General features: G+C 39.5%; 1 pseudogene; it reads left to right on the plus strand.

The window, feature by feature from the left end:
* Positions 1-3,645: 3,645 nt before the first annotated feature.
* LOC120364008 (peptidyl-prolyl cis-trans isomerase A-like) lies at positions 3,646-4,187 on the plus strand (annotated as a pseudogene).
* The last annotated feature ends 6,393 nt before the right edge of the window (positions 4,188-10,580 follow it).

Genomic DNA, 10,580 nt, shown 5'->3' on the forward strand with positions numbered 1-10,580 from the left:
GTCAAATTAAGCCGGGGTGGGGGAGCCCGGGCCAACATCCCCACCTGCAACATGCAGCAGCCGGCTTGGCTCAGAGGGTCAGGGGACTTGATCCCCTCGGCGCTGTTTCAGATCCTGTGCTTACCTCATCCCTCCTGCAGCCAGGGTCCACGAGAGTGCTGCCAGACAGCGTGGCGCCCCAGGTAGTTGATGCAAATCTGAGCAGCGGCTACAGGCGGGCCCAGCAAGTTGCCGCAGGGCCCTGGGCGGGAGTTTGGACGAAGGCCAGTGGGACCGACCATCCCACGGAGGGAGGCAGAGTTGAAAGCAGAGAAACAGACCATAAGGCCTGGCAGGCCCAACATCCACAGAGCTCAAACTGAAGCCCTTGCTAGAGAGCTAGGCAGCAAATACACCAGCTTGACCCCAACCAGGAAGATAGAGGTTTGGGAGAGCGGCCATTAGGAAGGCGGGGCCAATCTCACCTGGAAACACAGTCCCAGGAAGGACCACCCACCCAGCAACCTGACTGAAGCCGAGAGAGTCCAGCAACGCCCTCTACAGGCCAAAAAAGATACAGCTCCAACCTCAATAGAAAATAAAAAGTCTACTCAGAGACTCCTGAAATCACCAACTTCAAAGATTAAAGGGAGATAAATCCACAAAGATGGGGAAAAAAACCGTGCAAAAAGGATGAAACCATCAAAGAACAAAACACCTCTTCTCCTCCTGGGAATCACAACTCCTCACCATCAAGGGAACAAAAAAAGACAGTGAATTAATCTGATGAATTGACAGAAGCAGGCTTTAGAGGGTGGGTAATAACAAACTTCTCTGAGTTAAAAGACCATGTTCTAACCCAATGCAAAGAAACTAAGAACCTTGAAAAAAGGTTATACGAAATGCTAACTAGAATAACCAGCTTAGAGAAGAGCATAAATGACTTGATGGAGCTGAAAAACACAGCACGAGAACTCCGCTAGGCATACCCAAGTTTCAACAGCTGAATCTATCAAGCAGAAGAAAGGATATTAGAGATAGAAGAGCAAATCAATGAAATAAAATGAGAAGGCAAGATTAGAGAAAAAAGAATAAAAGAAATGAACAAAGCCTCCAAGAACTATGGGATTATGTGAAAAAACCTAACCTACACTTGATCGGCATACCTGAATGCGACGAGGAGAATGAATCCTAGTTGGAAAACACTCTTCAAGATATTATCCAAGAGAACTTTCCCAAAGAGGCAAGCCAACATTCAAATCCAGGAAATACAGAGAATACCACAAAGATATTCCTCAAGAAGAGCAACTCCAAGGCACATAGTTGTCAGATTCACCAGGGTTGAAATGAAGGAAAAAATCCTAAGGGCAGCCAAAGAGAAAGGTCGAGTCACCCACAAAGGAAAGACCATCAGACTCACAGCGGATCTCTTGGCAGAAACCCTGCCAGCTAGAAGGGAGTGGGGGCCAATATTCAATATCCTTAAAGAAAAGAACTTTCAACCCAGAATTTCATATCCTGCCAAACTAAGCTTCATTAAGTGACAGAGAAATAAAACCTTTTACGGACAAGCAATTGCTCAGAGATTTCGTCACTACAAGACCTGCCTTACAGGAACTACTGAAGGAAGTACTAAACAGCAAAAGGAACAACCAATACCAGCCACTGCAAAAATGTGCAAAATAGTAAAGAATAATGATGCAATGAAGAAGCCATGTCAATTAACGGGCAAAACAACCAGCCAGCAACAAAATGGCAGGATCAAATTCAAACATAGCAATATTAACGTTGAATGTAAATGGCCTAAATGCCCCAATCAAAAGACACAGACTGGCAAACTGGATAAAAAGTCAAGACCCATTGGTGTGCTATATTCAGGAGACCCATCTCACATGCAAAGACTCACATATACTCAAAATAAAGGGATAGAAGATTTACCAAGCAAATGGAGAGCAAAAAAAAAAGCAGGGGTAGCAATCCTATTCTCTGATAAAATGGACTTTAAACCAACAAAGATCAAAAGAGACAAAGAAGGGTACTACAGAATGGTAAAAGGATCAATGCAACAAGAAGAGCTAACTATCCTAAATATTTATGCACCCAATGCAGGAGTACCCAGATACATAAAGCAAGTTCTTAAAGACCTACAAAGAGACTTAGATTCCCGCACAATAATAGTGGGAAACTTTAACACTCCACTGACAATATTGGACAGATCAACGAGACAGAAAGTCAACAAGCATATCCAGGACTTGAATGCAGATTTGGACCAAGCAGACCTAACAGGCATTTACAGGATACTTCACACCAAATGCACATTCTTCTCAGCACCACATTGCACTTACTCCAAAACTAACCACATAATTCAAAGTAAATCATCCCTCAGCAAATGCAAAAGAACAGAAATCATAACAAGCACTCTCTCAGACCACAGCACAATCAAATTAGAACTCAGGATTAAGAAAAGTACTCAGAACAACACAATCACATGGAAACTGAGCAACCTGCTCCTGAGTGATGAATGGATAAACTATGAAATGAAGGTAGAAATAAAAATGTTCTTTGAAAACAACAAGAATAAAGACACAATGAACCAGATCCTATGGCACACACTTAAAGCAGTGTTTAGAGGGAAATTTATAACAATTAAATGCCAACATAAGAAACTAGGAAAGATCTAAAATCAACACCCTATCATCAAAATTGAAAAAGCTAGAGGAGCAAGATCAAAAAACCTCAAAAGCAAGCAGAAGACAAGAAATATCTAAGATCAGAGCAGAACTGAAGGAGATAGAGACACACACACACACACAAAAACCTTCAAAAAAATCAATAAATCCAGGAACCGTTTTTTTGAAAAGTTCAACAAAATAGACTGCTAGCTAGACTAATAAAAAAGAAAAGAGAGATGAATCGAATAGATGCAATAAAAAAAAATGAAGGGGAGATGACCACCAATTGCTCAGAAATACAATCTACCATCAGACATTACTACAAACAACTCTATGTGCATAAACCAGTAAATCTGGAAGAAATGGATAAATTCCTGGACACTTGCACACTCCCAAGACTAAGCCAAGAAGTTGAAACCCTGAATAGAACAGTAACAAGGTCTGAAGTTGAGGCAGCAATTAACAGCCTACCAACCAAAAAAAGTCCAGGTCCAGATGGGTTCACAGCTGAATTCTACCAGACGTACAAAGAGGAGCTGGTTTCAACCATTCCTGTTGAAACTATTCCAAATAACACAAAAAGAGGAAATCCTCCCTAACTCTTTCTATGAGACCAACATCATCCTGATACCAAAATCTGGCAGAGACACAACTGAGAAAGAAAACTATAGTTTTCTTTCAATAAAACACTGGCAAACCGAATCCAACAGCACATCAACAGCTTATCCACCACGATCAAGTAGCCTTCATACCAGGGATGCAAGGCTTGTTCAACATACACAAATCTATAAACATAATTCACCACATAAACGGAACCAAGGACAAAAATCCCATGATTATCTCGATAGATGCAGAGAAGGCCTTTGACAAAATTCAACAGTGCTTTATGCTAAAAACTCTCAATAAACTAGGTATTGATGGAACATATCTCCAGAAAATAAAAGCTTTTGGCTTTGCAGATGCTGACACCACCTGGAGCCTTCTAGTATCAGCCATGGTCAACCCCATCGTGTTCTTCAACATTGCCGTCGATGGCGAGCCCTTGGGTCGTGTCTCTTTCGAGCTGTTTGCAGACAAGTTTCCAAAGACAGCAGAAAACTTTTGTGCTCTGAGCATTGGAGAGAAAGTATTTGGTTATAAGGGTTCCTGCTTTCACAGAATTATTCCAGGGTTCATGTGTCAGGGTGGTGACTTCACATGCCATAATGGCACTGGTGGAAAGTCCATCTACGAGGAGAAATTTGATGATGAGAACTTCATCTTAACACATACAGGTCCCAGCATCTTGTCCATGGCAAATGCTGGACCCAACACAAACGGTTCCCAGTTTTTCATCTGCACTGTCAAGACTGAGTGGTTGGATGGCAAATGTGGTCTTTGGCAAGGTGAAAGAAGGCATGAATATTGTGAAGGCCATGGAGTGCTTTGGGTCCAGGAATGCAAGACCAGCAAGAAGATCACCATTGCTGACTGTGGACAACTTTAATAAGTTTGACTTGTGTTTTATCTTAACCACCAGACCATTCCTTCTGTAGCTCAGGAGAGCACCCCTGCACCCCATTTGCTCACAGTATCCTAAAATCTGTGCTCTCGCTGCAGTTCCCTTTGGGTTCCATGATTTCCTTGTTCCCTTCCATGCCTAGCTGGATTGCAGAGTTGAGTTAAGTTTATGATTATGAAATAAAGACTAAATAACAAAAAATAAGAAAAAGAAAATAAAAGCTATTTATGACAAACCCACAGCCAATATCATACTGAATGGGCAAAAATTAGAAGCATTCCCTTTAAATGGCCAAAACAAGGATGCTCTCTCTCACCACTCCTATTCAATATAGTTTTGGAAGTTCTAGCCAGAGTAATCAGGCAAGAAAAAGAAATAAAGGGCATTCAATTAGGAAAGGAAGAAGTAAAATTGTCCCTATTTGCAGACGACATGATCCTATATTTAGAAGACCCCATCGTCTCACCCCAAAACCTCCTTAAGCTGATAAGCAACTTCAGCAAAGTCTCAGGACACAAAATCAATGTGCAGAAATCACAAGCATTCCTATACACCAATAACAGACAAACAGAGAGCCAAATCAAGAGTGAACTTCCCTTCACAATTGCTACAAAGAGAATAAACTACCTAGGAATACAACTAACAAAGGAGGTAAAAGATCTCTTTGAGGAGAACTACAAACCACTGCTCAAGAAAATAGGAGAGGACACAAACACATGGAAAAATATTCCATGCTCATGGTTAGGAAGAATCAATATCACGAAAATGGCCATATGGCTGAAAGCAATTTATAGATGCAATGCTATCCCCATCAAGCTACCATTGACTTTCTTCACAGAACTGGAAAATACCACTTTAACCTTCATGTGGAACCAAAAGAGAGCCCACAATTCTAAGCAAAAAGAACAAAGCTGGAGGCATCATGCTACCTGACTTCAAACACTACAAGGCTACAGTAATCAAAACAGCATGGTACTGGTACCAAAACAGAGATATAGATCAATGGAACTGAACAGAGGCCTTGAAAGCAATGCCACACATCTATAACCATCAATCTTTGACAAACCTGACAAAAACAAGCAATGGGGAAAGGATTCCCTGTTTAATAAATGGTGTTGAAAAAACTGGCTAGCCATATGCAGGAAGCTGAAACTGAACCCCTTCCTTATGCCTTATACAAAAATTAACTCCAGATGGATTAAAGATTTAAACATAAGAACTAACACCATAAAAACAATAGAAGAAAACCTAGGCAAAACCATTCAGGACAAAGGCACAGGCAAGAACTTCATGACTAAAACACCAAAGCAGTGGCAACAAAAGCCAAAATAGACAAATGGGACCTAATTAAACTTAAGAGCTTCCACTTAGCGAAAGAAACAATCATTAGAGTAAACCAGCAACCAATAGAATGGGAAAAAAATTTTTGCAATCTACCCATCAGACAAAGGGCTAATATCCAGAATCTACAAAGAACTAAAGCAGATCTACAGGAGAAAAACAAAAACAAACAAACAAACAAACATTTAAAAGTGGGTGAAGGATAAAAACAGATACTTTTAAAAAGAAGACAAATATGCAGCCAAGAAACATATGAAAAAATGCTCATCATCATTGGTCATTAGAGAAATGCAAATCAAAACTACATTGAGATACCATCTCATGCCAGTTAGAATGCGATCATTAAAAAGTCTGGAGATAAGAGATGCTGGAGTGGATGTGGAGAAAAAGGAACACTTTTACACTGTTGGTGGGAGTGTAAATTAGTTCAACCATTGTGGAGGACAGTGTGGTGATTCCTCAAGGATCTAAAAATAGAAATTGCATTTGGCCCAGCAATCCCATTACTGGGTATATAGCCAAAGGATTATAAATAGTTCTATCGTAAAGTCACATGCACACGTATGTTCATTGTGGTGCTGTTTATAATAGCAAAGACCCAGAACCAACCCAAATACCCATCGATGATAGACTGGACAAAAGAAATATGGCACATATACACCATGAAATACTATGCAGCCATAAAAAACGAAGAGTTCATGTCCTTTGTAGAGACATGGATGAATCTAGAAACCATCATTCTCAGCCAACTGACACAAGAACAGAAAACCAAACACCACATGTTTTCACTCATAGGCGGGTGATGAACAATGAGAACACTTGGGCACAGGGAAGGGAACAACACTCACAGGGCTAGGTGGGGGGGTAGAGGAGAGGGAAGGGAGGTGAGGGACGGGGAGGAGGGGGAGGGATAACGCCAGAAGAAATGCCTGGTGTAGGCAATGGGCAGGGGTAGGGGGATGGAGACAGCAAACCACCATGTATGTACTTATGAAACAATCCTGCAGGATGCAGGATGTGCACATGTACCCGAGAGCCCAACAAATACAATTTTTTAAAAATGTATTTTCTATCTGCTTCCTAGTCTGACATGCTTCTTGCCATGTCGACCTCAGAAGCTTACTCGGGTGAAGAAAATAACAACAGTTTTCTTCTTAAAATCAGTGCACCACTTCTCATACACTTTTTAGCTAAATTATGTTCCTTGCTCTGTCCTTTTGTTTAGATTTTTATAAGGCTTTAAAAAAACATAACCTTCTTGGGATCCCTCTCTCCTTTCGCAAACCACGCCACTGCACCCCTTGAGATACCATGCTCTCCTTCCAACACATTCACACACCCCAGGATCCGCAACCCGTTGGAATGTCTGTAATAAACGCCCTGAGGCATTCTCTTTAGCTGAACAATTAAGAAAAATTTCTAAGAGACTGAACCATGTGTGACCTAAATTGGCTTTCAAAATGCTTTTTAGAGCTGAGGGAGCAGCATTTGCAGCATAATCGCCTTCCACCTTGACATTAATTATGCACCATGGTGTTTAGAGAGCAACTCCAAGCCAGGAATATAAGCGTTTGTAAAGTAAGCATGTCAAGCAAGACAGAACATTGTAAAATGAAGAAAATATTAAATCCAATGATGTTATGATCCATTTCTCTACTCGTTTTGGTTTGGTTTGGTTTGGTTTGGGTTTTGGGGGGGTTTTTTTGTTTTTTGTTTTGTTTTGTTTTGTTTTGTTTTTGGGTGGTTGTTCCTGATAAATCTTCTAAATTCACCTACAAAGGACTGGCATTTCCTTCCTCAAAAAGAGATAAGGTGACTCAACAATACTTATAGTTTCGATGTCTTGAAAGAGAAAAAGAAACAAGAAGGTGCTTTTTTCCACTTTGTGGTTGAAAATAAAAAGGGCTTGCTGACTTAAAGAGCTGCACAGCCTCAGGGAACCTTCAGAAAGCATTCTGTATAGGAACAGTTCTGTTTCTATACAACCATGTGAACTGTAATTTCATTTCCCTTTCTTCATTATCAAGGACATTTGCATGACAGCAGGGTCCTAGCAGTTCCTGAATTTGCCTATTCCTAATCCTTATTTCTTCCTTTGGCATCATTAGCCCTTGTAGGTGGCACCTTTATTAATTACTACACATATAACTTCAATGCCACAAAGGATCCCAGGTTTAGCAAGATATTTAATGAAAATATTTCACTATTTATAAGGAAAAAAATCCTAAAATGGTATCTAAAATATTCAAGATTCCAGTAGTTTTCAAAATATTTTAGCATCTTTTCAACTAAATCTTATGGCAAAACCCAATTAAACAAACAAACTAAACAAAACAAAAACAAACAAACAAACAAAAATAGGCCAGGCCCAGTGGTTCAAGCCTGTAATCCCATCACCTTGAAAAGCCAAGGATGGCAAATCACTTGATCCCAGGAGTTTGAAATCAGCCTGGGCAAAATGGCAAAACCCCGTTTCTACAGGAAATAACAAAAAAATTGCCAGGCATGGTGGCAGGCCCCTGTAATCTAAGCGACTTGAGAAGCTGAGGTGGGAGGCTCACCTGAGCCTGGTAGGTTGAGGCTGCAGTGAGCTGTGATCATCCCACTGTGCACCATCCTGGGAGATAGCATAAGACCTTGCCTCAAAAAAAAAAAAAAAAAAAAAAAAAAAAAAAAAAAAAAAGAGATAAAAGTTGAGCATGGTGATTGCATGGACAACTCCAAGGAACTCTCAGGGTGCCTGCCAAGCTCAGTTTGGAAACCAATGATTTAAACATACAATATATTGTCATCTTCTGGATGAAGTATTTATGCTCACTGACAATAGGCCCATTAACTTTCCTTTTAAAACCATTTTACAGAAAACCATCTTCATCTAATAAGATTTCACTCACTGGATGACAGTTGAAATACACTTTTCTGGGAAATATTGCTTTTATGTCTTTAGACATACCCATTGATAAAACATCTCTACCAGCAATCTCAAGTTGGTAGAACCTGTGAACACACTGGAAGATTATAACATTGAAGAAAAGGAAAAGCATCAAAGAAGGACTTATTGCTTGTGAAATCCACAAAACTCTTTAAAAAGCATAGCTCTCTACAGGTGAAAATACTTACATTTTCTTTGGAAATAAAATACATTTCTGTAGGAAGGAAATTAGCAAGTGCCTGAGACTTATAAATGATAATTGGAGCTAACCAGAGGATTTATAGGAACTGAAAAGGGTAATTCTATAAACTCAAGTGTTAAAGTATCTAACATACAAGAAGACAATTTACTCAGTAAGAGATAGACCAATTCATATGAAATTCAAAGGGGCTAAGATAATGTTTAGCTAGGAAAGAAATAATATAGAAATTGAATTGCATTTATATATTTGAAATTCCATTCAGAGAAGAAGTAGCCTTGTTTTGTGTTGCCCCAAGAGGAAAATGAGTGGAGTTTACAAACAGCCAGATTTTGCACTAACATAAAAAAGGCTTTCAAACTACAGTTGCCAGGTGATAAAAGAGACAAACTTGAGAAGTAATAAGCTTTTAATACTAGAGGCATAAAAGTAGAAACTGAGAGACCTGATGGGGATTCTTAAACAGATCTGTTGTCGGGTTTCCAAGACCTTAAAAGTCCTTACCAATACTCAATACAGGTATTCTAATTTGATTGCATTAAGTGCTAGCAGAAGTCAATACACATTCTATCAAAAGTCATTAAAACATTCTTGTATTGCCAGGCGCAATGGCTTATGCCTGTAATCCTAGCACTTTGGGAGGCTGAGGTGGGTGGATCACCTGAGGTCAGGAGTTCAAGACTAGCCTGGCCATCATGGTGAAACCCCATTTAAAAAATAATATTAATAAAATAAAAATAAAATAAAAATAAAATAAAAAACATTCTTGTATTACCAAGAGTGCTCTAAACCTTCATCAATTTGATGAATATGGTAGAATCCATGTATAACGTAACAAAGACAAAAATTGAGAGCATCTTCGAGAACTCTGATGTAACTTCCCAAGCGGTTATAAATGAAATTTTTTTTCCTCAGTATTTAAACTCCTTGTATTGTAATCATAATAAAAGTCCATTGCCTTATGTGCAGGGCAAGTCAATATGCCAAGACAGAGTTGCAGCAGAGAAAGAGGTTTTAATTGTAGGGCCATTGAACAAGTGGATGGGAGAAAACCTCAAATCCATCTCCCTCAGGAGTTTGGGACTAGGGTTTTTAAGAATTTTGGAATGGGCCAAAGTGTGGAGATTGTTTAATGATTGAGGAGTGTAGGGTAAAGCCATAGGACAAAGAGACGAAGAAACTGCATTCTCATGCTGATTCTGTTTTTCTGTGAGTATCTTTAAACTAGTTTGCATCAGCTGTTTTGCTGGAATTCAAGATCCATTTAAGCAAGTATTAAACAAAAGATTCTAACATCAGAGATCTATCTAACATCAGAAATCCTATGTATGGGAACAATGGGGATGCAAATGGTTAGTATCTAATGTTACCTGACTTTCATTTCCAAGGAAGTGGGCCAAAGTACACCCTGATTAATGCTTAATCATAACTAAATTCCTGTCAAGAATTCTTGTTAACCCCATGAGATTGGCTTTAATATCTGGTCACAGTTAATTTAGACATAAAAATAGTATATTAGTCTGTTTTCACATTGCTATAAGGAAATACATAAGACTGGATAATTTATGAAAAAAAAGGTTCAATTGACTCACAGTTTCACGTGGCTGGGGAAGTCTCAGGAAATTTAGAATCATGGCAGAAGGTGGAGGGGAAGCAAGGCATATCTTATATGGAGGTGGTTGAGGGGTATGGCCAAACACTTTTTAAACTATCAGATGTCATAAGAACTCACGCACTATCATGAGAGCAGCATGAGGGAAACTGTATCTATGATCCAATAACCCCCTATCAGGTCCCTCCCTTGACATGGTGGGGATTACAATTTGAGATGAATTGACACAAGGCCAAACCATATCATTCTACCCCTGGCCCCTCTCAAATCTCATGTTTTTTTTCCCACATTTCAAAACTAATCATGCCTTCCCAACAATCTCCCAATGTCTTAACTTATGCCAA

Source organism: Saimiri boliviensis, chromosome 2 (genome assembly GCF_048565385.1).
Source record: "Saimiri boliviensis isolate mSaiBol1 chromosome 2, mSaiBol1.pri, whole genome shotgun sequence".
Taxonomy (NCBI): Eukaryota; Metazoa; Chordata; class Mammalia; order Primates; family Cebidae; genus Saimiri; species Saimiri boliviensis.